The 25,505-nt window shown below is 40.9% G+C and overlaps 6 non-coding genes across 6 annotated transcripts; all 6 read right to left on the bottom strand.

The window, feature by feature from the left end:
• Positions 1-1,292: 1,292 nt before the first annotated feature.
• On the bottom strand, positions 1,293-1,375 carry trnal-cag (transfer RNA leucine (anticodon CAG)). The gene has a single exon. It is a non-coding gene; the product is annotated as a tRNA-Leu (tRNA).
• Positions 1,376-4,912: 3,537 nt separating this feature from the next.
• Positions 4,913-4,995, bottom strand: trnal-cag (transfer RNA leucine (anticodon CAG)). Its single transcript has one exon. It is a non-coding gene; the product is annotated as a tRNA-Leu (tRNA).
• Positions 4,996-14,052: 9,057 nt separating this feature from the next.
• trnal-cag (transfer RNA leucine (anticodon CAG)) lies at positions 14,053-14,135 on the bottom strand. The gene has a single exon. It is a non-coding gene; the product is annotated as a tRNA-Leu (tRNA).
• A 1,743-nt stretch (positions 14,136-15,878) lies between these two features.
• Positions 15,879-15,961, bottom strand: trnal-cag (transfer RNA leucine (anticodon CAG)). Its single transcript has one exon. It is a non-coding gene; the product is annotated as a tRNA-Leu (tRNA).
• A 3,567-nt stretch (positions 15,962-19,528) lies between these two features.
• trnal-cag (transfer RNA leucine (anticodon CAG)) lies at positions 19,529-19,611 on the bottom strand. Its single transcript has one exon. It is a non-coding gene; the product is annotated as a tRNA-Leu (tRNA).
• A 1,743-nt stretch (positions 19,612-21,354) lies between these two features.
• trnal-cag (transfer RNA leucine (anticodon CAG)) lies at positions 21,355-21,437 on the bottom strand. Its single transcript has one exon. It is a non-coding gene; the product is annotated as a tRNA-Leu (tRNA).
• Positions 21,438-25,505: the final 4,068 nt, after the last annotated feature.

The raw sequence follows: 25,505 nt of genomic DNA, 5'->3' as shown, positions 1-25,505 counted from the left end.
GATTACCCTGCAGACGATATTTTTGTTCTTCCCGCCAATACAATCCACTGACAACGACCGACGAGTTCTGCGTTCCGAGATTATTTTTGTTATTTGCCTGTTTGGGGCCTGCCTGTGAAATTGCGCGATTCTTGCAATTCTCTTTCAGCCTCTCATCAACTAGCTGTTTTTGCAGAATATTAAAAATACGATAGTTATTCACTACTCATATTAACTAGGTGTCATTTACGTTACCTTAAGTCATTTATTTTTCAACTGGATTTTACAAAGGTGCATGACATGCAGGCGCTAAAAAGTTGTCAGGAGGGGGTTTCAAACCATGCCTATAGGGGAGTCTGCGACCTGAATGACTTAATGGTTATTTTCAATGCAATCGAGTTTTTTCTTTTTCTTTTAGGGTTTAACAAGGTTTCTCACCTGTTACCTGTGGCTTGACTTTAGATGTGGCCAGTTGGATTACTCTGCAGACTATAAGAGTGTCTTCAGAATATGGCCAATTTGACATGAATTTAAAAATGCCTCAGATAGGACCAAAAAAGTGTCTGGAGCTTCCCGTCAGGGTAAGAGTGACAACAGGTTTCCACATGTCAAAATGGGGGAAATCTTAGCAAATGGCTTCATGGTTATTCATGAGAATCGTGTTGTTGTATTGTTGAGTGTATCATGGGATCTCACCTGAAATCTGTGGCTTGACTACAAACCTGTAACCTATGCTACTGTGGCCTAGAGAGCTAGTAGGCTGGATAACCAGGTGTGTAAAGGTGTGAAGTGGGATAGATGGCCTGCAGTCCTATCCCAAATGGACAACTAATCCCTATGTACTTGCGGAGATCTGAGAGGATGCGATTGGTATAAGAAACACGACTAAACTTCAACCTCGGGAGGGGTCAAAAAAATGCATTTTCGTTGTCGGCAGGATTTGAACCTGCGCAGGAAGATCCTAATGGATTTCTAGTCCATCGCCTTAACCACTCGGCCACGACAACGTTGACAGAAGAAAACAAGCTTGTTAGGAGTGAATGGGCCAACAGGCATAGCCTACAGCGAGTGAAATTTAACAACTGAAAGATAATGCAGTAACTCATTATAATGCAATAACACAAAATGTTCCCCTCATTAATTTGTTATTAAGTCCAGCTGTTTTCTTATTTAACCTTGATCTTTGCTCAGCTCCAGAAGGTCTGCATTTGAGAGTGTTTATTATGAATTGTTATTTCACTGTGTGAAGTTGTTATTTCATCATTCTTATTATTACTGCTGAGCAGCATGACTCCTGAGAGGCACTAAAAAACTGTCAGAAGTGGGATTTGAACCCACGCCTCCATGGGAGACTGCGACCTGAACGCAGCGCCTTAGACCGCTCGGCCATCCTGACTACAGCACAGTAACTGGGTATCGGGTTAAAGTGTATGCGGTAAAAGTAGAAATATGAACAACGCTCTAAAATCACCACAGAGACCAGAACAACTATGCACGACACTGACTTGCACTTTCAATAGTCATTTGTTTTTATGAATTAAAAAGTCCAGTCATTGATTTAACCTCAATATGGCCTTCAATGGTAAAGAGTAGTAAATCGTCATTGAATGAGCGCTAAACTGGCATCAGAATATGGCCATTCTGATATAAATGATAAAATTCCTCAGATAAGACTGAAAAAGTGTCTGGAAATATCAGCAACCATCAGGGTAAGAGTGACAACAGGTCCACATGGGGGAAATCCTTACAAATGGCTTAATGAGTAATTTCAACGCAATCGTGTTATTATTTATTTTTAGGGTTTAACAAGGCAGCTCACCTGTGACTTGACATTAGATGCGGCGACTTTGATTACCCTGCAGACGATATTTTTGTTCTTCCCGCCAATACAATCCACTGACAACGACCGACGAGTTCTGCGTTCCGAGATTATTTTTGTTATTTGCCTGTTTGGGGCCCGCCTGTGAAATTGCGCGATTCTTGCAATTCTCTTTCAGCCTCTCATCAACTAGCTGTTTTTGCAGAATATTAAAAATACGATAGTTATTCACTACTCATATTAACTAGGTGTCGTTTACGTTACCTTAAAATTAAGTCATTTATTTTTCAACTGGATTTTACAAAGGTGCATGACATGCAGGCGCTAAAAAGTTGTCAGGAGGGGGTTTCAAACCATGCCTATAGGGGAGTCTGCGACCTGAATGACTTAATGGTTATTTTCAATGCAATCAAGTTTTTTCTTTTTCTTTTAGGGTTTAACAAGGTTTCTCACCTGTTACCTGTGGCTTGACTTTAGATGTGGCCAGTTCGATTACCCTGCAGCCTAAGAGTGTCTTCAGAATATGGCCAATTTGACATGAATTTAAAAATGCCTCAGATAGGACCAAAAAAGTGTCTGGAGCTTCCCGTCAGGGTAAGAGTGACAACAGGTTTCCACATGTCAAAATGGGGGAAATCTTAGCAAATGGCTTCATGGTTATTCATGAGAATCGTGTTGTTGTATTGTTGAGTGTATCATGGGATCTCACCTGAAATCTGTGGCTTGACTACAAACCTGTAACCTATGCTACTGTGGCCTATAGAGCTAGAAGGCTGGATAACCAGGTGTGTAAAGGTGTGAAGTGGGATAGATGGCCTGCAGTCCTATCCCAAATGGACAACTAATCCCTATGTACTTGCGGAGATCTGAGAGGATGCGATTGGTATAAGAAACATGACTAAACTTCAACCTCCGGAGGGGTCAAAAAAATGCATTTTCGTTGTCGGCAGGATTTGAACCTGCGCAGGAAGATCCTTATGGATTTCTAGTCCATTGCCTTAACCACTCGGCCACGACAACGTTGACAGAAGAAAACAAGCTTGTTAGGAGTGAATGGGCCAACAGGCATAGCCTACAGAAAGTATGCAATAACACAAAATGTTCCCCTCATTCATTTGTTATTAAGTACAGCTGTTTTCTTATTTAACCTTGATCTTTGCTCAGCTCCAGAAGGTCTGCATTTGAGAGTGTTTATTATGAATTGTTATTTCACTGTGTGAAGTTGTTATTTCATCATTCTTAATATTACTGCTGAGCAGCATGACTCCTGAGAGGCACTAAAAAACTGTCAGAAGTGGGATTTGAACCCACACCTCCATGGGAGACTGCGACCTGAACGCAGCGCCTTAGACCGCTCGGCCATCCTGACTACAGCACAGTAACTGGGTATCGGGTTAAAGTGTATGTGGTAAAAGTAGAAATATGAACAGCGCTCTAAAATCACCACAGAGACCAGAACAACTATGCACGATACTGACTTGCACTTTCAATAGTCATTTATTTTTATAAATTAAAAAGTCCAGTCATTGATTTAACCTCAATATGGCCTTCAATGGGAAAGAGTAGTAAATCGTCATTGAATGAGCGCTAAACTGGCATCAGAATATGGCCATTCTGATATAAATGATACAATTCCTCAGATAAGACTGAAAAAGTGTCTGGAAATATCAGCAACCATCGGGGTAAGAGTGACAACAGGTCCACATGGGGGAAATCCTTACAAATGGCTTAATGAGTCATTTCAACGCAATCGTGTTATTATTTATTTTTAGGGTTTAACAAGGCAGCTCACCTGTGACTTGACATTAGATGCGGCGACTTTGATTACCCTGCAGACAATATATTTGTTCTTCCCGCCAATACAATCCACTGACAACGACCGATGAGTTCTGCGTTCCGAGATTATTTTTGTTATTTGCCTGTTTGGGGCCCGCCTGTGAAATTGCGCGATTCTTTCAATTCTCTTTCAGCCTCTCATCAACTAGCTGTTTTTGCAGAATATTAAAAATACGATAGTTATTCACTACTCATATTAACTAGGTGTCATTTACGTTACCTTAAGTCATTTATTTTTCAACTGGATTTTACAAAGGTGCATGACATGCAGGCACTAAAAAATTGTCAGGAGGGGGTTTCAAACCATGCCTATAGGGGAGTCTGCGACCTGAATGACTTAATGGTTATTTTCAATGCAATCAAGTTTTTTCTTTTTCTTTTAGGGTTTAACAAGGTTTCTCACCTGTTACCTGTGGCTTGACTTTAGATGTGGCCAGTTCGATTACCCTGCAGACTATAAGAGTGTCTTCAGAATATGGCCAATTTGACATGAATTTAAAAATGCCTCAGATAGGACCAAAAAAGTGTCTGGAGCTTCCCGTCAGGGTAAGAGTGACAACAGGTTTCCACATGTCAAAATGGGGGAAATCTTAGCAAATGGCTTCATGGTTATTCATGAGAATCGTGTTGTTGTATTGTTGAGTGTATCATGGGATCTCACCTGAAATCTGTGGCTTGACTACAAACCTGTAACCTATGCTACTGTGGCCTATAGAGCTAGAAGGCTGGATAACCAGGTGTGTAAAGGTGTGAAGTGGGACAGATGGCCTGCAGTCCTATCCCAAATGGACAACTAATCCCTATGTACTTGCGGAGATCTGAGAGGATGCGATTGGTATAAGAAACACGACTAAACTTCAACCTCCGGAGGGGTCAAAAAAATGCATTTTCGTTGTCGGCAGGATTTGAACCTGCGCAGGAAGATCCTAATGGATTTCTAGTCCATCGCCTTAACCACTCGGCCACGACAACATTGACAGAAGAAAACAAGCTTGTTAGGAGTGAATGGGCCAACAGGCATAGCCTACAGAAAGTGAAATTTAACAACTGAAAGATAATGCAGTAACTCATTATAATGCAATAACACAAAATGTTCCCCTCATTCATTTGTTATTAAGTCCAGCTGTTTTCTTATTTAACCTTGATCTTTGCTCAGCTCCAGAAGGTCTGCATTTGAGAGTGTTTATTATGAATTGTTATTTCACTGTGTGAAGTTGTTATTTCATCATTCTTATTATTACTGCTGAGCAGCATGACTCCTGAGAGGCACTAAAAAACTGTCAGAAGTGGGATTTGAACCCACGCCTCCATGGGAGACTGCGACCTGAACGCAGCGCCTTAGACCGCTCGGCCATCCTGACTACAGCACAGTAACTGGGTATCGGGTTAAAGTGTATGCGATAAAAATATGAATTATGAACAACGCTCTAAAATCACCACAGAGACCAGAACAACTATGCACGATACTGACTTGCACTTTCAATAGTCATTTGTTTTTATAAATTAAAAAGTCCAGTCATTGATTTAACCTCAATATGGCCTTCAATGGGAAAGAGTAGTAAATCGCCATTGAATGAGCGCTAAACTGGCATCAGAATATGGCCATTCTGATATAAATGATAAAATTCCTCAGATAAGACTGAAAAAGTGTCTGGAAATATCAGCAACCATCAGGGTAAGAGTGACAACAGGTCCACATGGGGGAAATCCTTACAAATGGCTTAATGGGTCATTTCAACGCAATCGTGTTATTATTTATTTTTAGGGTTTAACAAGGCAGCTCACCTGTGACTTGACATTAGATGCGGCGACTTCGATTACCCTGCAGACGATATTTTTGTTCTTCCCGCCAATACAATCCACTGACAACGACCGACGAGTTCTGCGTTCCGAGATTATTTTTGTTATTTGCCTGTTTGGGGCCCGCCTGTGAAATTGCGCGATTCTTGCAATTCTCTTTCAGCCTCTCATCAACTAGCTGTTTTTGCAGAATATTAAAAATACGATAGTTATTCACTACTCATATTAACTAGGTGTCATTTACGTTACCTTAAGTCATTTATTTTTCAACTGGATTTTACAAAGGTGCATGACATGCAGGCGCTAAAAAGTTGTCAGGAGGGGGTTTCAAACCATGCCTATAGGGGAGTCTGCGACCTGAATGACTTAATGGTTATTTTCAATGCAATCGAGTTTTTTCTTTTTCTTTTAGGGTTTAACAAGGTTTCTCACCTGTTACCTGTGGCTTGACTTTAGATGTGGCCAGTTCGATTACCCTGCAGACTATAAGAGTGTCTTCAGAATATGGCCAATTTGACATGAATTTAAAAATGCCTCAGATAGGACCAAAAAAGTGTCTGGAGCTTCCCGTCAGGGTAAGAGTGACAACAGGTTTCCACATGTCAAAATGGGGGAAATCTTAGCAAATGGCTTCATGGTTATTCATGAGAATCGTGTTGTTGTATTGTTGAGTGTATCATGGGATCTCACCTGAAATCTGTGGCTTGACTACAAACCTGTAACCTATGCTACTGTGGCCTATAGAGCTAGAAGGCTGGATAACCAGGTGTGTAAAGGTGTGAAGTGGGATAGATGGCCTGCAGTCCTATCCCAAATGGACAACTAATCCCTATGTACTTGCGGAGATCTGAGAGGATGCGATTGGTATAAGAAACACGACTAAACTTCAACCTCCGGAGTGGTCAAAAAAATGCGTTTTCCTTGTCGGCAGGATTTGAACCTACGCAGGAAGATCCTAATGGATTTCTAGTCCATCGCCTTAACCACTCGGCCACGACAACATTGACAGAAAAAAACAGGCTTGTTAGGAGTGAATGGGCCAACAGGCATAGCCTACAGAAAGTGAAATTTAACAACTGAAAGATAATGCAGTAACTCATTATAATGCAATAACACAAAATGTTCCCCTCATTTGTTATTAAGTCCAGCTGTTTTCTTATTTAACCTTGATCTTTGCTCAGCTCCAGAAGGTCTGCATTTGAGAGTGTTTATTATGAATTGTTATTTCACTGTGTGAAGTTGTTATTTCATCATTCTTATTATTACTGCTGAGCAGCATGACTCCTGAGAGGCACTAAAAAACTGTCAGAAGTGGGATTTGAACCCACGCCTCCATGGGAGACTGCGACCTGAACGCAACGCCTTAGACCGCTCGGCCATCCTGACTACAGCACAGTAACTGGGTATCAGGTTAAAGTGTATGCGGTAAAAGTAGAAATATGAACAACGCTCTAAAATCACCACAGAGACCAGAACAACTATGCACGATACTGACTTGCACTTTCAATAGTCATTTGTTTTTATAAATTAAAAAGTCCAGTCATTGATTTAACCTCAATATGGCCTTCAATGGGAAAGAGTAGTAAATCGCCATTGAATGAGCGCTAAACTGGCATCAGAATATGGCCATTCTGATATAAATGATAAAATTCCTCAGATAAGACTGAAAAAGTGTCTGGAAATATCAGCAACCATCAGGGTAAGAGTGACAACAGGTCCACATGGGGGAAATCCTTACAAATGGCAATGGGTCATTTCATCGCAATCGTGTTATTATTTATTTTTAGGGTTTAACAAGGCAGCTCACCTGTGACTTGACATTAGATGCGGCGACTTCGATTACCCTGCAGACGATATTTTTGTTCTTCCCACCAATACAATCCACTGACAACGACCGACGAGTTCTGCGTTCCAAGATTATTTTTGTTATTTGCCTGTTTGGGGCCCGCCTGTGAAATTGCACGATTCTTGCAATTCTCTTTCAGCCTCTCATCAACTAGCTGTTTTTGCAGAATATTAAAAATACGATAGTTGTTCACTACTCATATTAACTAGGTGTCATTTACGTTACCTTAAGTCATTTATTTTTCAACTGGATTTTACAAAGGTGCATGACATGCAGGCGCTAAAAAGTTGTCAGGAGGGGGTTTCAAACCATGCCTATAGGGGAGTCTGCGACCTGAATGACTTAATGGTTATTTTCAATGCAATCGAGTTTTTTCTTTTTCTTTTAGGGTTTAACAAGGTTTCTCACCTGTTACCTGTGGCTTGACTTTAGATGTGGCCAGTTCGATAACCCTGCAGACTATAAGAGTGTCTTCAGAATATGGCCAATTTGACATGAATTTAAAAATGCCTCAGATAGGACCAAAAAAGTGTCTGGAGCTTCCCGTCAGGGTAAGAGTGACAACAGGTTTCCACATGTCAAAATGGGGGAAATCTTAGCAAATGGCTTAATGGTTATTCATGAGAATCGTGTTGTTGTATTGTTGAGTGTATCATGGGATCTCACCTGAAATCTGTGGCTTGACTACAAACCTGTAACCTATGCTACTGTGGCCTATAGAGCTAGAAGGCTGGATAACCAGGTGTGTAAAGGTGTGAAGTGGGACAGATGACCTGCAGTCCTATCCCAAATGGACAACTAATCCCTATGTACTTGCGGAGATCTGAGAGGATGCGATTGGTATAAGAAACACGACTAAACTTCAACCTCCGGAGTGGTCAAAAAAATGCGTTTTCGTTGTCGGCAGGATTTGAACCTGCACAGGAAGATCCTAATGGATATCTAGTCCATTGCCTTAACCACTCGGCCACGACAACGTTGACAGAAGAAAACAGCCTTGTTAGGAGTGAATGGGCCAACAGGCATAGCCTACAGAAAGTGAAATTTAACAACTGAAAGATAATGCAGTAACTCATTATAATGCAATAACACAAAATGTTCCCCTCATTCATTTGTTATTAAGTCCAGCTGTTTTCTTATTTAACCTTGATCTTTGCTCAGCTCCAGAAGGTCTGCATTTGAGAGTGTTTATTATGAATTGTTATTTCACTGTGTGAAGTTGTTATTTCATCATTCTTATTATTACTGCTGAGCAGCATGACTCCTGAGAGGCACTAAAAAACTGTCAGAAGTGGGATTTGAACCCACGCCTCCATGGGAGACTGCGACCTGAACTCAGCGCCTTAGACCGCTCGGCCATCCTCACTACAGCACAGTAACTGGGTATCGGGTTAAAGTGTATGCGGTAAAAGTAGAAATATGAACAACGCTCTAAAATCACCACAGAGACCAGAACAACTATGCACGATACTGACTTGCACTTTCAATAGTCATTTGTTTTTATAAATTAAAAAGTCCAGTCATTGATTTAACCTCAATATGGCCTTCAATGGGAAAGAGTAGTAAATCGCCATTGAATGAGCGCTAAACTGGCATCAGAATATGGCCATTCTGATATAAATGATAAAATTCCTCAGATAAGACTGAAAAAGTGTCTGGAAATATCAGCAACCATCAGGGTAAGAGTGACAACAGGTCCACATGGGGGAAATCCTTACAAATGGCTTAATGGGTCATTTCAACGCAATCGTGTTATTATTTATTTTTAGGGTTTAACAAGGCAGCTCACCTGTGACTTGACATTAGATGCGGCGACTTCGATTACCCTGCAGACGATATTTTTGTTCTTCCCGCCAATACAATCCACTGACAACGACCGACGAGTTCTGCGTTCCAAGATTATTTTTGTTATTTGCCTGTTTGGGGCCCGCCTGTGAAATTGCACGATTCTTGCAATTCTCTTTCAGCCTCTCATCAACTAGCTGTTTTTGCAGAATATTAAAAATACGATAGTTGTTCACTACTCATATTAACTAGGTGTCATTTACGTTACCTTAAGTCATTTATTTTTCAACTGGATTTTACAAAGGTGCATGACATGCAGGCGCTAAAAAGTTGTCAGGAGGGGGTTTCAAACCATGCCTATAGGGGAGTCTGCGACCTGAATGACTTAATGGTTATTTTCAATGCAATCGAGTTTTTTCTTTTTCTTTTAGGGTTTAACAAGGTTTCTCACCTGTTACCTGTGGCTTGACTTTAGATGTGGCCAGTTCGATAACCCTGCAGACTATAAGAGTGTCTTCAGAATATGGCCAATTTGACATGAATTTAAAAATGCCTCAGATAGGACCAAAAAAGTGTCTGGAGCTTCCCGTCAGGGTAAGAGTGACAACAGGTTTCCACATGTCAAAATGGGGGAAATCTTAGCAAATGGCTTAATGGTTATTCATGAGAATCGTGTTGTTGTATTGTTGAGTGTATCATGGGATCTCACCTGAAATCTGTGGCTTGACTACAAACCTGTAACCTATGCTACTGTGGCCTATAGAGCTAGAAGGCTGGATAACCAGGTGTGTAAAGGTGTGAAGTGGGACAGATGACCTGCAGTCCTATCCCAAATGGACAACTAATCCCTATGTACTTGCGGAGATCTGAGAGGATGCGATTGGTATAAGAAACACGACTAAACTTCAACCTCCGGAGTGGTCAAAAAAATGCGTTTTCGTTGTCGGCAGGATTTGAACCTGCGCAGGAAGATCCTAATGGATATCTAGTCCATCGCCTTAACCACTCGGCCACGACAACGTTGACAGAAGAAAACAGCCTTGTTAGGAGTGAATGGGCCAACAGGCATAGCCTACAGAAAGTGAAATTTAACAACTGAAAGATAATGCAGTAACTCATTATAATGCAATAACACAAAATGTTCCCCTCATTCATTTGTTATTAAGTCCAGCTGTTTTCTTATTTAACCTTGATCTTTGCTCAGCTCCAGAAGGTCTGCATTTGAGAGTGTTTATTATGAATTGTTATTTCACTGTGTGAAGTTGTTATTTCATCATTCTTATTATTACTGCTGAGCAGCATGACTCCTGAGAGGCACTAAAAAACTGTCAGAAGTGGGATTTGAACCCACGCCTCCATGGGAGACTGCGACCTGAACTCAGCGCCTTAGACCGCTCGGCCATCCTCACTACAGCACAGTAACTGGGTATCGGGTTAAAGTGTATGCGGTAAAAGTAGAAATATGAACAACGCTCTAAAATCACCACAGAGACCAGAACAACTATGCACGATACTGACTTGCACTTTCAATAGTCATTTGTTTTTATAAATTAAAAAGTCCAGTCATTGATTTAACCTCAATATGGCCTTCAATGGGAAAGAGTAGTAAATCGCCATTGAATGAGCGCTAAACTGGCATCAGAATATGGCCATTCTGATATAAATGATAAAATTCCTCAGATAAGACTGAAAAAGTGTCTGGAAATATCAGCAACCATCAGGGTAAGAGTGACAACAGGTCCACATGGGGGAAATCCTTACAAATGGCTTAATGGGTCATTTCAACGCAATCGTGTTATTATTTATTTTTAGGGTTTAACAAGGCAGCTCACCTGTGACTTGACATTAGATGCGGCGACTTCGATTACCCTGCAGACGATATTTTTGTTCTTCCCGCCAATACAATCCACTGACAACGACCGACGAGTTCTGCGTTCCAAGATTATTTTTGTTATTTGCCTGTTTGGGGCCCGCCTGTGAAATTGCACGATTCTTGCAATTCTCTTTCAGCCTCTCATCAACTAGCTGTTTTTGCAGAATATTAAAAATACGATAGTTGTTCACTACTCATATTAACTAGGTGTCATTTACGTTACCTTAAGTCATTTATTTTTCAACTGGATTTTACAAAGGTGCATGACATGCAGGCGCTAAAAAGTTGTCAGGAGGGGGTTTCAAACCATGCCTATAGGGGAGTCTGCGACCTGAATGACTTAATGGTTATTTTCAATGCAATCGAGTTTTTTCTTTTTCTTTTAGGGTTTAACAAGGTTTCTCACCTGTTACCTGTGGCTTGACTTTAGATGTGGCCAGTTCGATAACCCTGCAGACTATAAGAGTGTCTTCAGAATATGGCCAATTTGACATGAATTTAAAAATGCCTCAGATAGGACCAAAAAAGTGTCTGGAGCTTCCCGTCAGGGTAAGAGTGACAACAGGTTTCCACATGTCAAAATGGGGGAAATCTTAGCAAATGGCTTAATGGTTATTCATGAGAATTGTGTTGTTGTATTGTTGAGTGTATCATGGGATCTCACCTGAAATCTGTGGCTTGACTACAAACCTGTAACCTATGCTACTGTGGCCTATAGAGCTAGAAGGCTGGATAACCAGGTGTGTAAAGGTGTGAAGTGGGACAGATGGCCTGCAGTCCTATCCCAAATGGACAACTAATCCCTATGTACTTGCGGAGATCTGAGAGGATGCGATTGGTATAAGAAACACGACTAAACTTCAACCTCCGGAGGGGTCAAAAAAATGCATTTTCGTTGTCGGCAGGATTTGAACCTGCGCAGGAAGATCCTAGTGGATTTCTAGTCCATTGCCTTAACCACTCGGCCACGACAACGTTGACAGAAGAAAGCAAGCTTGTTAGGAGTGAATGGGCCAACAGGCATAGCCTACAGAAAGTGAAATTTAACAACTGAAAGATAATGCAGTAACTCATTATAATGCAATAACACAAAATGTTCCCCTCATTCATTTGTTATTAAGTCCAGCTGTTTTCTTATTTAACCTTGATCTTTGCTCAGCTCCAGAAGGTCTGCATTTGAGAGTGTTTATTATGAATTGTTATTTCACTGTGTGAAGTTGTTATTTCATCATTCTTATTATTACTGCTGAGCAGCATGACTCCTGAGAGGCACTAAAAAACTGTCTGAAGTGGGATTTGAACCCACGCCTCCATGGGAGACTGCGACCTGAACGCAGCGCCTTAGACCGCTCGGCCATCCTGACTACAGCACAGTAACTGGGTATCGGGTTAAAGTGTATGCGGTAAAAGTAGAAATATGAACAACGCTCTAAAATCACCACAGAGACCAGAACAACAATGCACGATACTGACTTGCACTTTCAATAGTCATTTGTTTTTATAAATTAAAAAGTCCAGTCATTGATTTAACCTCAATATGGCCTTCAATGCGAAAGAGTAGTAAATCGCCATTGAATGAGCGCTAAACTGGCATCAGAATATGGCCATTCTGATATAAATGATAAAATTCCTCAGATAAGACTGAAAAAGTGTCTGGAAATATCAGCAACCATCAGGGTAAGAGTGACAACAGGTCCACATGTTCCCCTCATTCAATCCTTACAAATGGCTTAATGAGTCATTTCAACGCAATCGTGTTATTATTTATTTTTAGGGTTTAACAAGGCAGCTCACCTGTGACTTGACATTAGATGCGGCGACTTTGATTACCCTGCAGACGATATTTTTGTTCTTCCCGCCAATACAATCCACTGACAACGACCGACGAGTTCTGCGTTCCGAGATTATTTTTGTTATTTGCCTGTTTGGGGCCCGCCTGTGAAATTGCGCGATTCTTGCAATTCTATTTCAGCCTCTCATCAACTAGCTGTTTTTGCAGAATATTAAAAATACGATAGTTATTCACTACTCATATTAACTAGGTGTCATTTACGTTACCTTAAGTCATTTATTTTTCAACTGGATTTTACAAAGGTGCATGACATGCAGGCGCTAAAAAATTGTCAGTAGGGGGTTTCAAACCATGCCTATAGGGGAGTCTGCGACCTGAATGACTTAATGGTTATTTTCAATGCAATCAAATTATTTCTTTTTCTTTTAGGGTTTAACAAGGTTTCTCACCTGTTACCTGTGGCTTGACTTTAGATGTGGCCAGTTCGATTACCCTGCAGCCTAAGAGTGTCTTCAGAATATGGCCAATTTGACATGAATTTAAAAATGCCTCAGTTAGGACCAAAAAAGTGTCTGGAGCTTCCCGTCAGGGTAAGAGTGACAACAGGTTTCCACATGTCAAAATGGGGGAAATCTTAGCAAATGGCTTCATGGTTATTCATGAGAATCGTGTTGTTGTATTGTTGAGTGTATCATGGAATCTCACCTGAAATCTGTGGCTTGACTACAAACCTGTAACCTATGCTACTGTGGCCTATAGAGCTAGAAGGCTGGATAACCAGGTGTGTAAAGGTGTGAAGTGGGACAGATGGCCTGCAGTCCTATCCCAAATGGACAACTAATCCCTATGTACTTGCGGAGATCTGAGAGGATGCGATTGGTATAAGAAACACGACTAAACTTCAACCTCCGGAGGGGTCAAAAAAATGCATTTTCGTTGTCGGCAGGATTTGAACCTGCGCAGGAAGATCCTAATGGATTTCTAGTCCATCGCCTTAACCACTCGGCCACGACAACGTTGACAGAAGAAAGCAAGCTTGTTAGGAGTGAATGGGCCAACAGGCATAGCCTACAGAAAGTGAAATTTAACAACTGAAAGATAATGCAGTAACTCATTATAATGCAATAACACAAAATGTTCCCCTCATTCATTTGTTATTAAGTCCAGCTGTTTTCTTATTTAACCTTGATCTTTGCTCAGCTCCAGAAGGTCTGCATTTGAGAGTGTTTATTATGAATTGTTATTTCACTGTGTGAAGTTGTTATTTCATCATTCTTATTATTACTGCTGAGCAGCATGACTCCTGAGAGGCACTAAAAAACTGTCAGAAGTGGGATTTGAACCCACGCCTCCATGGGAGACTGCGACCTGAACGCAGCGCCTTAGACCGCTCGGCCATCCTGACTACAGCACAGTAACTGGGTATCGGGTTAAAGTGTATGCGGTAAAAGTAGAAATATGAACAACGCTCTAAAATCACCACAGAGACCAGAACAACAATGCACGATACTGACTTGCACTTTCAATAGTCATTTGTTTTTATAAATTAAAAAGTCCAGTCATTGATTTAACCTCAATATGGCCTTCAATGGGAAAGAGTAGTAAATCGTCATTGAATGAGCGCTAAACTGGCATCAGAATATGGCCATTCTGATATAAATGATAAAATTCCTCAGATAAGACTGAAAAAGTGTCTGGAAATATCAGCAACCATCAGGGTAAGAGTGACAACAGGTCCACATGGGGGAAATCCTTACAAATGGCTTAATGAGTCATTTCAACGCAATCGTGTTATTATTTATTTTTAGGGTTTAACAAGGCAGCTCACCTGTGACTTGACATTAGATGCGGCGACTTTGATTACCCTGCAGACAATATTTTTGTTCTTCCCGCCAATACAATCCACTGACAACGACCGACGAGTTCTGCGTTCCGAGATTATTTTTGTTATTTGCCTGTTTGGGGCCCGCCTGTGAAATTGCGCGATTCTTGCAATTCTCTTTCAGCCTCTCATCAACTAGCTGTTTTTGCAGAATATTAAAAATACGATAGTTATTCACTACTCATATTAACTAGGTGTCATTTACGTTACCTTAAGTCATTTATTTTTCAACTGGATTTTACAAAGGTGCATGACATGCAGGCGCTAAAAAATTGTCAGGAGGGGGTTTCAAACCATGCCTATAGGGGAGTCTGCGACCTGAATGACTTAATGGTTATTTTCAATGCAATCGAGTTTTTTCTTTTTCTTTTAGGGTTTAACAAGGTTTCTCACCTGTTACCTGTGGCTTGACTTTAGATGTGGCCAGTTCGATTACCCTGCAGCCTAAGAGTGTCTTCAGAATATGGCCAATTTGACATGAATTTAAAAATGCCTCAGTTAGGACCAAAAAAGTGTCTGGAGCTTCCCGTCAAGGTAAGAGTGACAACAGGTTTCCACATGTCAAAATGGGGGAAATCTTAGCAAATGGCTTCATGGTTATTCATGAGAATCGTGTTGTTGTATTGTTGAGTGTATCATGGAATCTCACCTGAAATCTGTGGCTTGACTACAAACCTGTAACCTATGCTACTGTGGCCTATAGAGCTAGAAGGCTGGATAACCAGGTGTGTAAAGGTGTGAAGTGGGACAGATGGCCTGCAGTCCTATCCCAAATGGACAACTAATCCCTATGTACTTGCGGAGATCTGAGAGGATGCGATTGGTATAAGAAACACAACTAAACTTCAACCTCCGGAGGGGTCAAAAAAATGCATTTTCGTTGTCGGCAGGATTTGAACCTGCGCAGGAAGATCCTAATGGATTTCTAGTCCATCGCCTTAACCACTCGGCCACGACAACGTTGACAGAAGAAAGCAAGCTTGTTAGGAGTGAATGGGCCAACAGGCATAGCCTACAGAAAGTGAAATTTAACAACTGAAAGATAATGCAGTAACTCATTATAATGCAATAACACAAAATGTTCCCCTCATTCATTTGTTATTAAGTCCAGCTGTTTTCTTATTTAACCTTGATCTTTGCTCAGCTCCAGAAGGTCTGCATTTGAGAGTGTTTATTATGAATTGTTATTTCACTGTGTGAAGTTGTTATTTCATCATTCTTATTATTACTGCTGAGCAGCATGACTCCTGAGAGGCACTAAAAAACTGTCAGAAGTGGGATTTGAACCCACGCCTCCATGGGAGACTGCGACCTGAACGCAGCGCCTTAGACCGCTCGGCCATCCTGACTACGGCCCAGTAACTGGGTATCGGGTTAAAGTGTATGCGGTAAAAGTAGAAATATGAACAACGCTCTAAAATCACCACAGAGACCAGAACAACAATGCACGATACTGACTTGCACTTTCAATAGTCATTTGTTTTTATAAATTAAAAAGTCCAGTCATTGATTTAACCTCAATATGGCCTTCAATGGGAAAGAGTAGTAAATCGTCATTGAATGAGCGCTAAACTGGCATCAGAATATGGCCATTCTGATATAAATGATAAAATTCCTCAGATAAGACTGAAAAAGTGTCTGGAAATATCAGCAACCATCAGGGTAAGAGTGACAACAGGTCCACATGGGGGAAATCCTTACAAATGGCTTAATGAGTCATTTCAACGCAATCGTGTTATTATTTATTTTTAGGGTTTAACAAGGCAGCTCACCTGTGACTTGACATTAGATGCGGCGACTTTGATTACCCTGCAGACGATATTTTTGTTCTTCCCGCCAATACAATCCACTGACAACGACCGACGAGTTCTGCGTTCCGAGATTATTTTTGTTATTTGCCTGTTTGGGGCCCGCCTGTGAAATTGCGCGATTCTTGCAATTCTCTTTCAGCCTCTCATCAACTAGCTGTTTTTGCAGAATATTAAAAATACGATAGTTATTCACTACTCATATTAACTAGGTGTAATTTACGTTACCTTAAGTCATTTATTTTTCAACTGGATTTTACAAAGGTGCAGGCGCTAAAAAATTGTCAGGAGGGGGTTTCAAACCATGCCTATAGGGGAGTCTGCGACCTGAATGACTTAATGGTTATTTTCAATGCAATCGAGTTTTTTCTTTTTCTTTTAGGGTTTAACAAGGTTTCTCACCTGTTACCTGTGGCTTGACTTTAGATGTGGCCAGTTCGATTACCCTGCAGCCTAAGAGTGTCTTCAGAATATGGCCAATTTGACATGAATTTAAAAATGCCTCAGATAGGACCAAAAAAGTGTCTGGAGCTTCCCGTCAGGGTAAGAGTGACAACAGGTTTCCACATGTCAAAATGGGGGAAATCTTAGCAAATGGCTTCATGGTTATTCATGAGAATCGTGTTGTTGTATTGTTGAGTGTATCATGGGATCTCACCTGAAATCTGTGGCTTGACTACAAACCTGTAACCTATGCTACTGTGGCCTATAGAGCTAGAAGGCTGGATAACCAGGAGTGTAAAGGTGTGAAGTGGGACAGATGGCCTGCAGTAATATCCCAAATGGACAACTAATCCCTATGTACTTGCGGAGATCTGAGAGGATGCGATTGGTATAAGAAACACGACTAAACTTCAACCTCCGGAGGGGTCAAAAAAATGCATTTTCGTTGTCGGCAGGATTTGAACCTGCGCAGGAAGATCCTAGTGGATTTCTAGTCCATTGCCTTAACCACTCGGCCACGACAACGTTGACAGAAGAAAGCAAGCTTGTTAGGAGTGAATGGGCCAACAGGCATAGCCTACAGAAAGTGAAATTTAACAACTGAAAGATAATGCAGTAACTCATTATAATGCAATAACACAAAATGTTCCCCTCATTCATTTGTTATTAAGTCCAGCTGTTTTCTTATTTAACCTTGATCTTTGCTCAGCTCCAGAAGGTCTGCATTTGAGAGTGTTTATTATGAATTGTTATTTCACTGTGTGAAGTTGTTATTTCATCATTCTTATTATTACTGCTGAGCAGCATGACTCCTGAGAGGCACTAAAAAACTGTCTGAAGTGGGATTTGAACCCACGCCTCCATGGGAGACTGCGACCTGAACGCAGCGCCTTAGACCGCTCGGCCATCCTGACTACAGCACAGTAACTGGGTATCGGGTTAAAGTGTATGCGGTAAAAGTAGAAATATGAACAACGCTCTAAAATCACCACAGAGACCAGAACAACAATGCACGATACTGACTTGCACTTTCAATAGTCATTTGTTTTTATAAATTAAAAAGTCCAGTCATTGATTTAACCTCAATATGGCCTTCAATGCGAAAGAGTAGTAAATCGCCATTGAATGAGCGCTAAACTGGCATCAGAATATGGCCATTCTGATATAAATGATAAAATTCCTCAGATAAGACTGAAAAAGTGTCTGGAAATATCAGCAACCATCAGGGTAAGAGTGACAACAGGTCCACATGTTCCCCTCATTCAATCCTTACAAATGGCTTAATGAGTCATTTCAACGCAATCGTGTTATTATTTATTTTTAGGGTTTAACAAGGCAGCTCACCTGTGACTTGACATTAGATGCGGCGACTTTGATTACCCTGCAGACGATATTTTTGTTCTTCCCGCCAATACAATCCACTGACAACGACCGACGAGTTCTGCGTTCCGAGATTATTTTTGTTATTTGCCTGTTTGGGGCCCGCCTGTGAAATTGCGCGATTCTTGCAATTCTATTTCAGCCTCTCATCAACTAGCTGTTTTTGCAGAATATTAAAAATACGATAGTTATTCACTACTCATATTAACTAGGTGTCATTTACGTTACCTTAAGTCATTTATTTTTCAACTGGATTTTACAAAGGTGCATGACATGCAGGCGCTAAAAAATTGTCAGTAGGGGGTTTCAAACCATGCCTATAGGGGAGTCTGCGACCTGAATGACTTAATGGTTATTTTCAATGCAATCAAATTATTTCTTTTTCTTTTAGGGTTTAACAAGGTTTCTCACCTGTTACCTGTGGCTTGACTTTAGATGTGGCCAGTTCGATTACCCTGCAGCCTAAGAGTGTCTTCAGAATATGGCCAATTTGACATGAATTTAAAAATGCCTCAGTTAGGACCAAAAAAGTGTCTGGAGCTTCCCGTCAGGGTAAGAGTGACAACAGGTTTCCACATGTCAAAATGGGGGAAATCTTAGCAAATGGCTTCATGGTTATTCATGAGAATCGTGTTGTTGTATTGTTGAGTGTATCATGGAATCTCACCTGAAATCTGTGGCTTGACTACAAACCTGTAACCTATGCTACTGTGGCCTATAGAGCTAGAAGGCTGGATAACCAGGTGTGTAAAGGTGTGAAGTGGGACAGATGGCCTGCAGTCCTATCCCAAATGGACAACTAATCCCTATGTACTTGCGGAGATCTGAGAGGATGCGATTGGTATAAGAAACACGACTAAACTTCAACCTCCGGAGGGGTCAAAAAAATGCATTTTCGTTGTCGGCAGGATTTGAACCTGCGCAGGAAGATCCTAATGGATTTCTAGTCCATCGCCTTAACCACTCGGCCACGACAACGTTGACAGAAGAAAGCAAGCTTGTTAGGAGTGAATGGGCCAACAGGCATAGCCTACAGAAAGTGAAATTTAACAACTGAAAGATAATGCAGTAACTCATTATAATGCAATAACACAAAATGTTCCCCTCATTCATTTGTTATTAAGTCCAGCTGTTTTCTTATTTAACCTTGATCTTTGCTCAGCTCCAGAAGGTCTGCATTTGAGAGTGTTTATTATGAATTGTTATTTCACTGTGTGAAGTTGTTATTTCATCATTCTTATTATTACTGCTGAGCAGCATGACTCCTGAGAGGCACTAAAAAACTGTCAGAAGTGGGATTTGAACCCACGCCTCCATGGGAGACTGCGACCTGAACGCAGCGCCTTAGACCGCTCGGCCATCCTGACTACAGCACAGTAACTGGGTATCGGGTTAAAGTGTATGCGGTAAAAGTAGAAATATGAACAACGCTCTAAAATCACCACAGAGACCAGAACAACAATGCACGATACTGACTTGCACTTTCAATAGTCATTTGTTTTTATAAATTAAAAAGTCCAGTCATTGATTTAACCTCAATATGGCCTTCAATGGGAAAGAGTAGTAAATCGTCATTGAATGAGCGCTAAACTGGCATCAGAATATGGCCATTCTGATATAAATGATAAAATTCCTCAGATAAGACTGAAAAAGTGTCTGGAAATATCAGCAACCATCAGGGTAAGAGTGACAACAGGTCCACATGGGGGAAATCCTTACAAATGGCTTAATGAGTCATTTCAACGCAATCGTGTTATTATTTATTTTTAGGGTTTAACAAGGCAGCTCACCTGTGACTTGACATTAGATGCGGCGACTTTGATTACCCTGCAGACAATATTTTTGTTCTTCCCGCCAATACAATCCACTGACAACGACCGACGAGTTCTGCGTTCCGAGATTATTTTTGTTATTTGCCTGTTTGGGGCCCGCCTGTGAAATTGCGCGATTCTTGCAATTCTCTTTCAGCCTCTCATCAACTAGCTGTTTTTGCAGAATATTAAAAATACGATAGTTATTCACTACTCATATTAACTAGGTGTCATTTACGTTACCTTAAGTCATTTATTTTTCAACTGGATTTTACAAAGGTGCATGACATGCAGGCGCTAAAAAATTGTCAGGAGGGGGTTTCAAACCATGCCTATAGGGGAGTCTGCGACCTGAATGACTTAATGGTTATTTTCAATGCAATCGAGTTTTTTCTTTTTCTTTTAGGGTTTAACAAGGTTTCTCACCTGTTACCTGTGGCTTGACTTTAGATGTGGCCAGTTCGATTACCCTGCAGCCTAAGAGTGTCTTCAGAATATGGCCAATTTGACATGAATTTAAAAATGCCTCAGTTAGGACCAAAAAAGTGTCTGGAGCTTCCCGTCAAGGTAAGAGTGACAACAGGTTTCCACATGTCAAAATGGGGGAAATCTTAGCAAATGGCTTCATGGTTATTCATGAGAATCGTGTTGTTGTATTGTTGAGTGTATCATGGAATCTCACCTGAAATCTGTGGCTTGACTACAAACCTGTAACCTATGCTACTGTGGCCTATAGAGCTAGAAGGCTGGATAACCAGGTGTGTAAAGGTGTGAAGTGGGACAGATGGCCTGCAGTCCTATCCCAAATGGACAACTAATCCCTATGTACTTGCGGAGATCTGAGAGGATGCGATTGGTATAAGAAACACAACTAAACTTCAACCTCCGGAGGGGTCAAAAAAATGCATTTTCGTTGTCGGCAGGATTTGAACCTGCGCAGGAAGATCCTAATGGATTTCTAGTCCATCGCCTTAACCACTCGGCCACGACAACGTTGACAGAAGAAAGCAAGCTTGTTAGGAGTGAATGGGCCAACAGGCATAGCCTACAGAAAGTGAAATTTAACAACTGAAAGATAATGCAGTAACTCATTATAATGCAATAACACAAAATGTTCCCCTCATTCATTTGTTATTAAGTCCAGCTGTTTTCTTATTTAACCTTGATCTTTGCTCAGCTCCAGAAGGTCTGCATTTGAGAGTGTTTATTATGAATTGTTATTTCACTGTGTGAAGTTGTTATTTCATCATTCTTATTATTACTGCTGAGCAGCATGACTCCTGAGAGGCACTAAAAAACTGTCAGAAGTGGGATTTGAACCCACGCCTCCATGGGAGACTGCGACCTGAACGCAGCGCCTTAGACCGCTCGGCCATCCTGACTACGGCCCAGTAACTGGGTATCGGGTTAAAGTGTATGCGGTAAAAGTAGAAATATGAACAACGCTCTAAAATCACCACAGAGACCAGAACAACAATGCACGATACTGACTTGCACTTTCAATAGTCATTTGTTTTTATAAATTAAAAAGTCCAGTCATTGATTTAACCTCAATATGGCCTTCAATGGGAAAGAGTAGTAAATCGTCATTGAATGAGCGCTAAACTGGCATCAGAATATGGCCATTCTGATATAAATGATAAAATTCCTCAGATAAGACTGAAAAAGTGTCTGGAAATATCAGCAACCATCAGGGTAAGAGTGACAACAGGTCCACATGGGGGAAATCCTTACAAATGGCTTAATGAGTCATTTCAACGCAATCGTGTTATTATTTATTTTTAGGGTTTAACAAGGCAGCTCACCTGTGACTTGACATTAGATGCGGCGACTTTGATTACCCTGCAGACGATATTTTTGTTCTTCCCGCCAATACAATCCACTGACAACGACCGACGAGTTCTGCGTTCCGAGATTATTTTTGTTATTTGCCTGTTTGGGGCCCGCCTGTGAAATTGCGCGATTCTTGCAATTCTCTTTCAGCCTCTCATCAACTAGCTGTTTTTGCAGAATATTAAAAATACGATAGTTATTCACTACTCATATTAACTAGGTGTAATTTACGTTACCTTAAGTCATTTATTTTTCAACTGGATTTTACAAAGGTGCAGGCGCTAAAAAATTGTCAGGAGGGGGTTTCAAACCATGCCTATAGGGGAGTCTGCGACCTGAATGACTTAATGGTTATTTTCAATGCAATCGAGTTTTTTCTTTTTCTTTTAGGGTTTAACAAGGTTTCTCACCTGTTACCTGTGGCTTGACTTTAGATGTGGCCAGTTCGATTACCCTGCAGCCTAAGAGTGTCTTCAGAATATGGCCAATTTGACATGAATTTAAAAATGCCTCAGATAGGACCAAAAAAGTGTCTGGAGCTTCCCGTCAGGGTAAGAGTGACAACAGGTTTCCACATGTCAAAATGGGGGAAATCTTAGCAAATGGCTTCATGGTTATTCATGAGAATCGTGTTGTTGTATTGTTGAGTGTATCATGGGATCTCACCTGAAATCTGTGGCTTGACTACAAACCTGTAACCTATGCTACTGTGGCCTATAGAGCTAGAAGGCTGGATAACCAGGTGTGTAAAGGTGTGAAGTGGGACAGATGGCCTGCAGTCCTATCCCAAATGGACAACTAATCCCTATGTACTTGCGGAGATCTGAGAGGATGCGATTGGTATAAGAAACACGACTAAACTTCAACCTCCGGAGGGGTCAAAAAAATGCATTTTCGTTGTCAGCAGGATTTGAACCTGCGCAGGAAGATCCTAATGGATTTCTAGTCCATCGCCTTAACCACTCGGCCACGACAACGTTGACAGAGGAAAACAAGCTTGTTAGGAGTGAATGGGCCAACAGGCATAGCCTACAGAAAGTGAAATTTAACAACTGAAAGATAATGCAGTAACTCATTATAATGCAATAACACAAAATGTTCCCCTCATTCATTTGTTATTAAGTCCAGCTGTTTTCTTATTTAACCTTGATCTTTGCTCAGCTCCAGAAGGTCTGCATTTGAGAGTGTTTATTATGAATTGTTATTTCACTGTGTGAAGTTGTTATTTCATCATTCTTATTATTACTGCTGAGCAGCATGACTCCTGAGAGGCACTAAAAAACTGTCAGAAGTGGTATTTGAACCCACGCCTCCATGGGAGACTGCGAACTGAACGCAGCGCCTTAGACCGCTCGGCCATCCTGACTACAGCACAGTAACTGGGTATCGGGTTAAAGTGTATGCGGTAAAAGTAGAAATATGAACAACTCTGTAAAATCACCACAGAGACCAGAACAACTATGCACGATACTGACTTGCACTTTCAATAGTCATTTGTTTTTATAAATTAAAAAGTCCAGTCATTGATTTAACCTCAATATGGCCTTCAATGGGAAAGAGTAGTAAATCGTCATTGAATGAGCGCTAAACTGGCATCAGAATATGGCCATTCTGATATAAATGATACAATTGCTCAGATAAGACTGAAAAAGTGTCTGGAAATATCAGCAACCATCAGGGTAAGAGTGACAACAGGTCCACATTGGGGAAATCCTTACAAATGGCTTAATGAGTCATTTCAACGCAATCGTGTTATTATTTATTTTTAGGGTTTAACAAGGCAGCTCACCTGTGACTTGACATTAGATGCGGCGACTTTGATTACCCTGCAGACAATATTTTTGTTCTTCCCGCCAATACAATCCACTGACAACGACCGACGAGTTCTGCGTTCCGAGATTATTTTTGTTATTTGCCTGTTTGGGGCCCGCCTGTGAAATTGCGCGATTCTTGCAATTCTCTTTCAGCCTCTCATCAACTAGCTGTTTTTGCAGAATATTAAAAATACGATAGTTATTCACTACTCATATTAACTAGGTGTCATTTACGTTACCTTAAGTCATTTATTTTTCAACTGGATTTTACAAAGGTGCAGGCGCTAAAAAATTGTCAGGAGGGGGTTTCAAACCATGCCTATAGGGGAGTCTGCGACCTGAATGACTTAATGGTTATTTTCAATGCAATCGAGTTTTTTCTTTTTCTTTTAGGGTTTAACAAGGTTTCTCACCTGTTACCTGTGGCTTGACTTTAGATGTGGCCAGTTCGATTACCCTGCAGCCTAAGAGTGTCTTCAGAATATGGCCAATTTGACATGAATTTAAAAATGCCTCAGATAGGACCAAAAAAGTGTCTGGAGCTTCCCGTCAGGGTAAGAGTGACAACAGGTTTCCACATGTCAAAATGGGGGAAATCTTAGCAAATGGCTTCATGGTTATTCATGAGAATCGTGTTGTTGTATTGTTGAGTGTATCATGGGATCTCACCTGAAATCTGTGGCTTGACTACAAACCTGTAACCTATGCTACTGTGGCCTATAGAGCTAGAAGGCTGGATAACCAGGTGTGTAAAGGTGTGAAGTGGGACAGATGGCCTGCAGTCCTATCCCAAATGGACAACTAATCCCTATGTACTTGCGGAGATCTGAGAGGATGCGATTGGTATAAGAAACACGACTAAACTTCAACCTCCGGAGGGGTCAAAAAAATGCATTTTCGTTGTCAGCAGGATTTGAACCTGCGCAGGAAGATCCTAATGGATTTCTAGTCCATCGCCTTAACCACTCGGCCACGACAACGTTGACAGAGGAAAACAAGCTTGTTAGGAGTGAATGGGCCAACAGGCATAGCCTACAGAAAGTGAAATTTAACAACTGAAAGATAATGCAGTAACTCATTATAATGCAATAACACAAAATGTTCCCCTCATTCATTTGTTATTAAGTCCAGCTGTTTTCTTATTTAGCCTTGATCTTTGCTGAGCTCCAGAAGTTCTGCATTTGAGAGTGTTTATTATGAATTGTTATTTCACTGTGTGAAGTTGTTATTTCATCATTCTTATTATTACTGCTGAGCAGCATGACTCCTGAGAGGCACTAAAAAACTGTCAGAAGTGGGATTTGAACCCACGCCTCCATGGGAGACTGCGAACTGAACACAGCGCCTTAGACCGCTCGGCCATCCTGACTACAGCACAGTAACTGGGTATCGGGTTAAAGTGTATGCGGTAAAAGTAGAAATATGAACAACGCTCTAAAATCACCACAGAGACCAGAACAACTATGCACGATACTGACTTGCACTTTCAATAGTCATTTGTTTTTATAAATTAAAAAGTCCAGTCATTGATTTAACCTCAATATGGCCTTCAATGGGAAAGAGTAGTAAATCGTCATTGAATGAGCGCTAAACTGGCATCAGAATATGGCCATTCTGATATAAATGATACAATTGCTCAGATAAGACTGAAAAAGTGTCTGGAAATATCAGCAACCATCAGGGTAAGAGTGACAACAGGTCCACATTGGGGAAATCCTTACAAATGGCTTAATGAGTCATTTCAACGCAATCGTGTTATTATTTATTTTTAGGGTTTAACAAGGCAGCTCACCTGTGACTTGA

Source organism: Oncorhynchus mykiss, chromosome 16 (assembly GCF_057628025.1).
Source record: "Oncorhynchus mykiss isolate SJ-2025 chromosome 16, ASM5762802v1, whole genome shotgun sequence".
Classification (NCBI taxonomy): Eukaryota; Metazoa; Chordata; class Actinopteri; order Salmoniformes; family Salmonidae; genus Oncorhynchus; species Oncorhynchus mykiss.
Note: the sequence above shows the minus strand (reverse complement) of the source record. Positions and strands in the feature narration are given on the sequence as shown.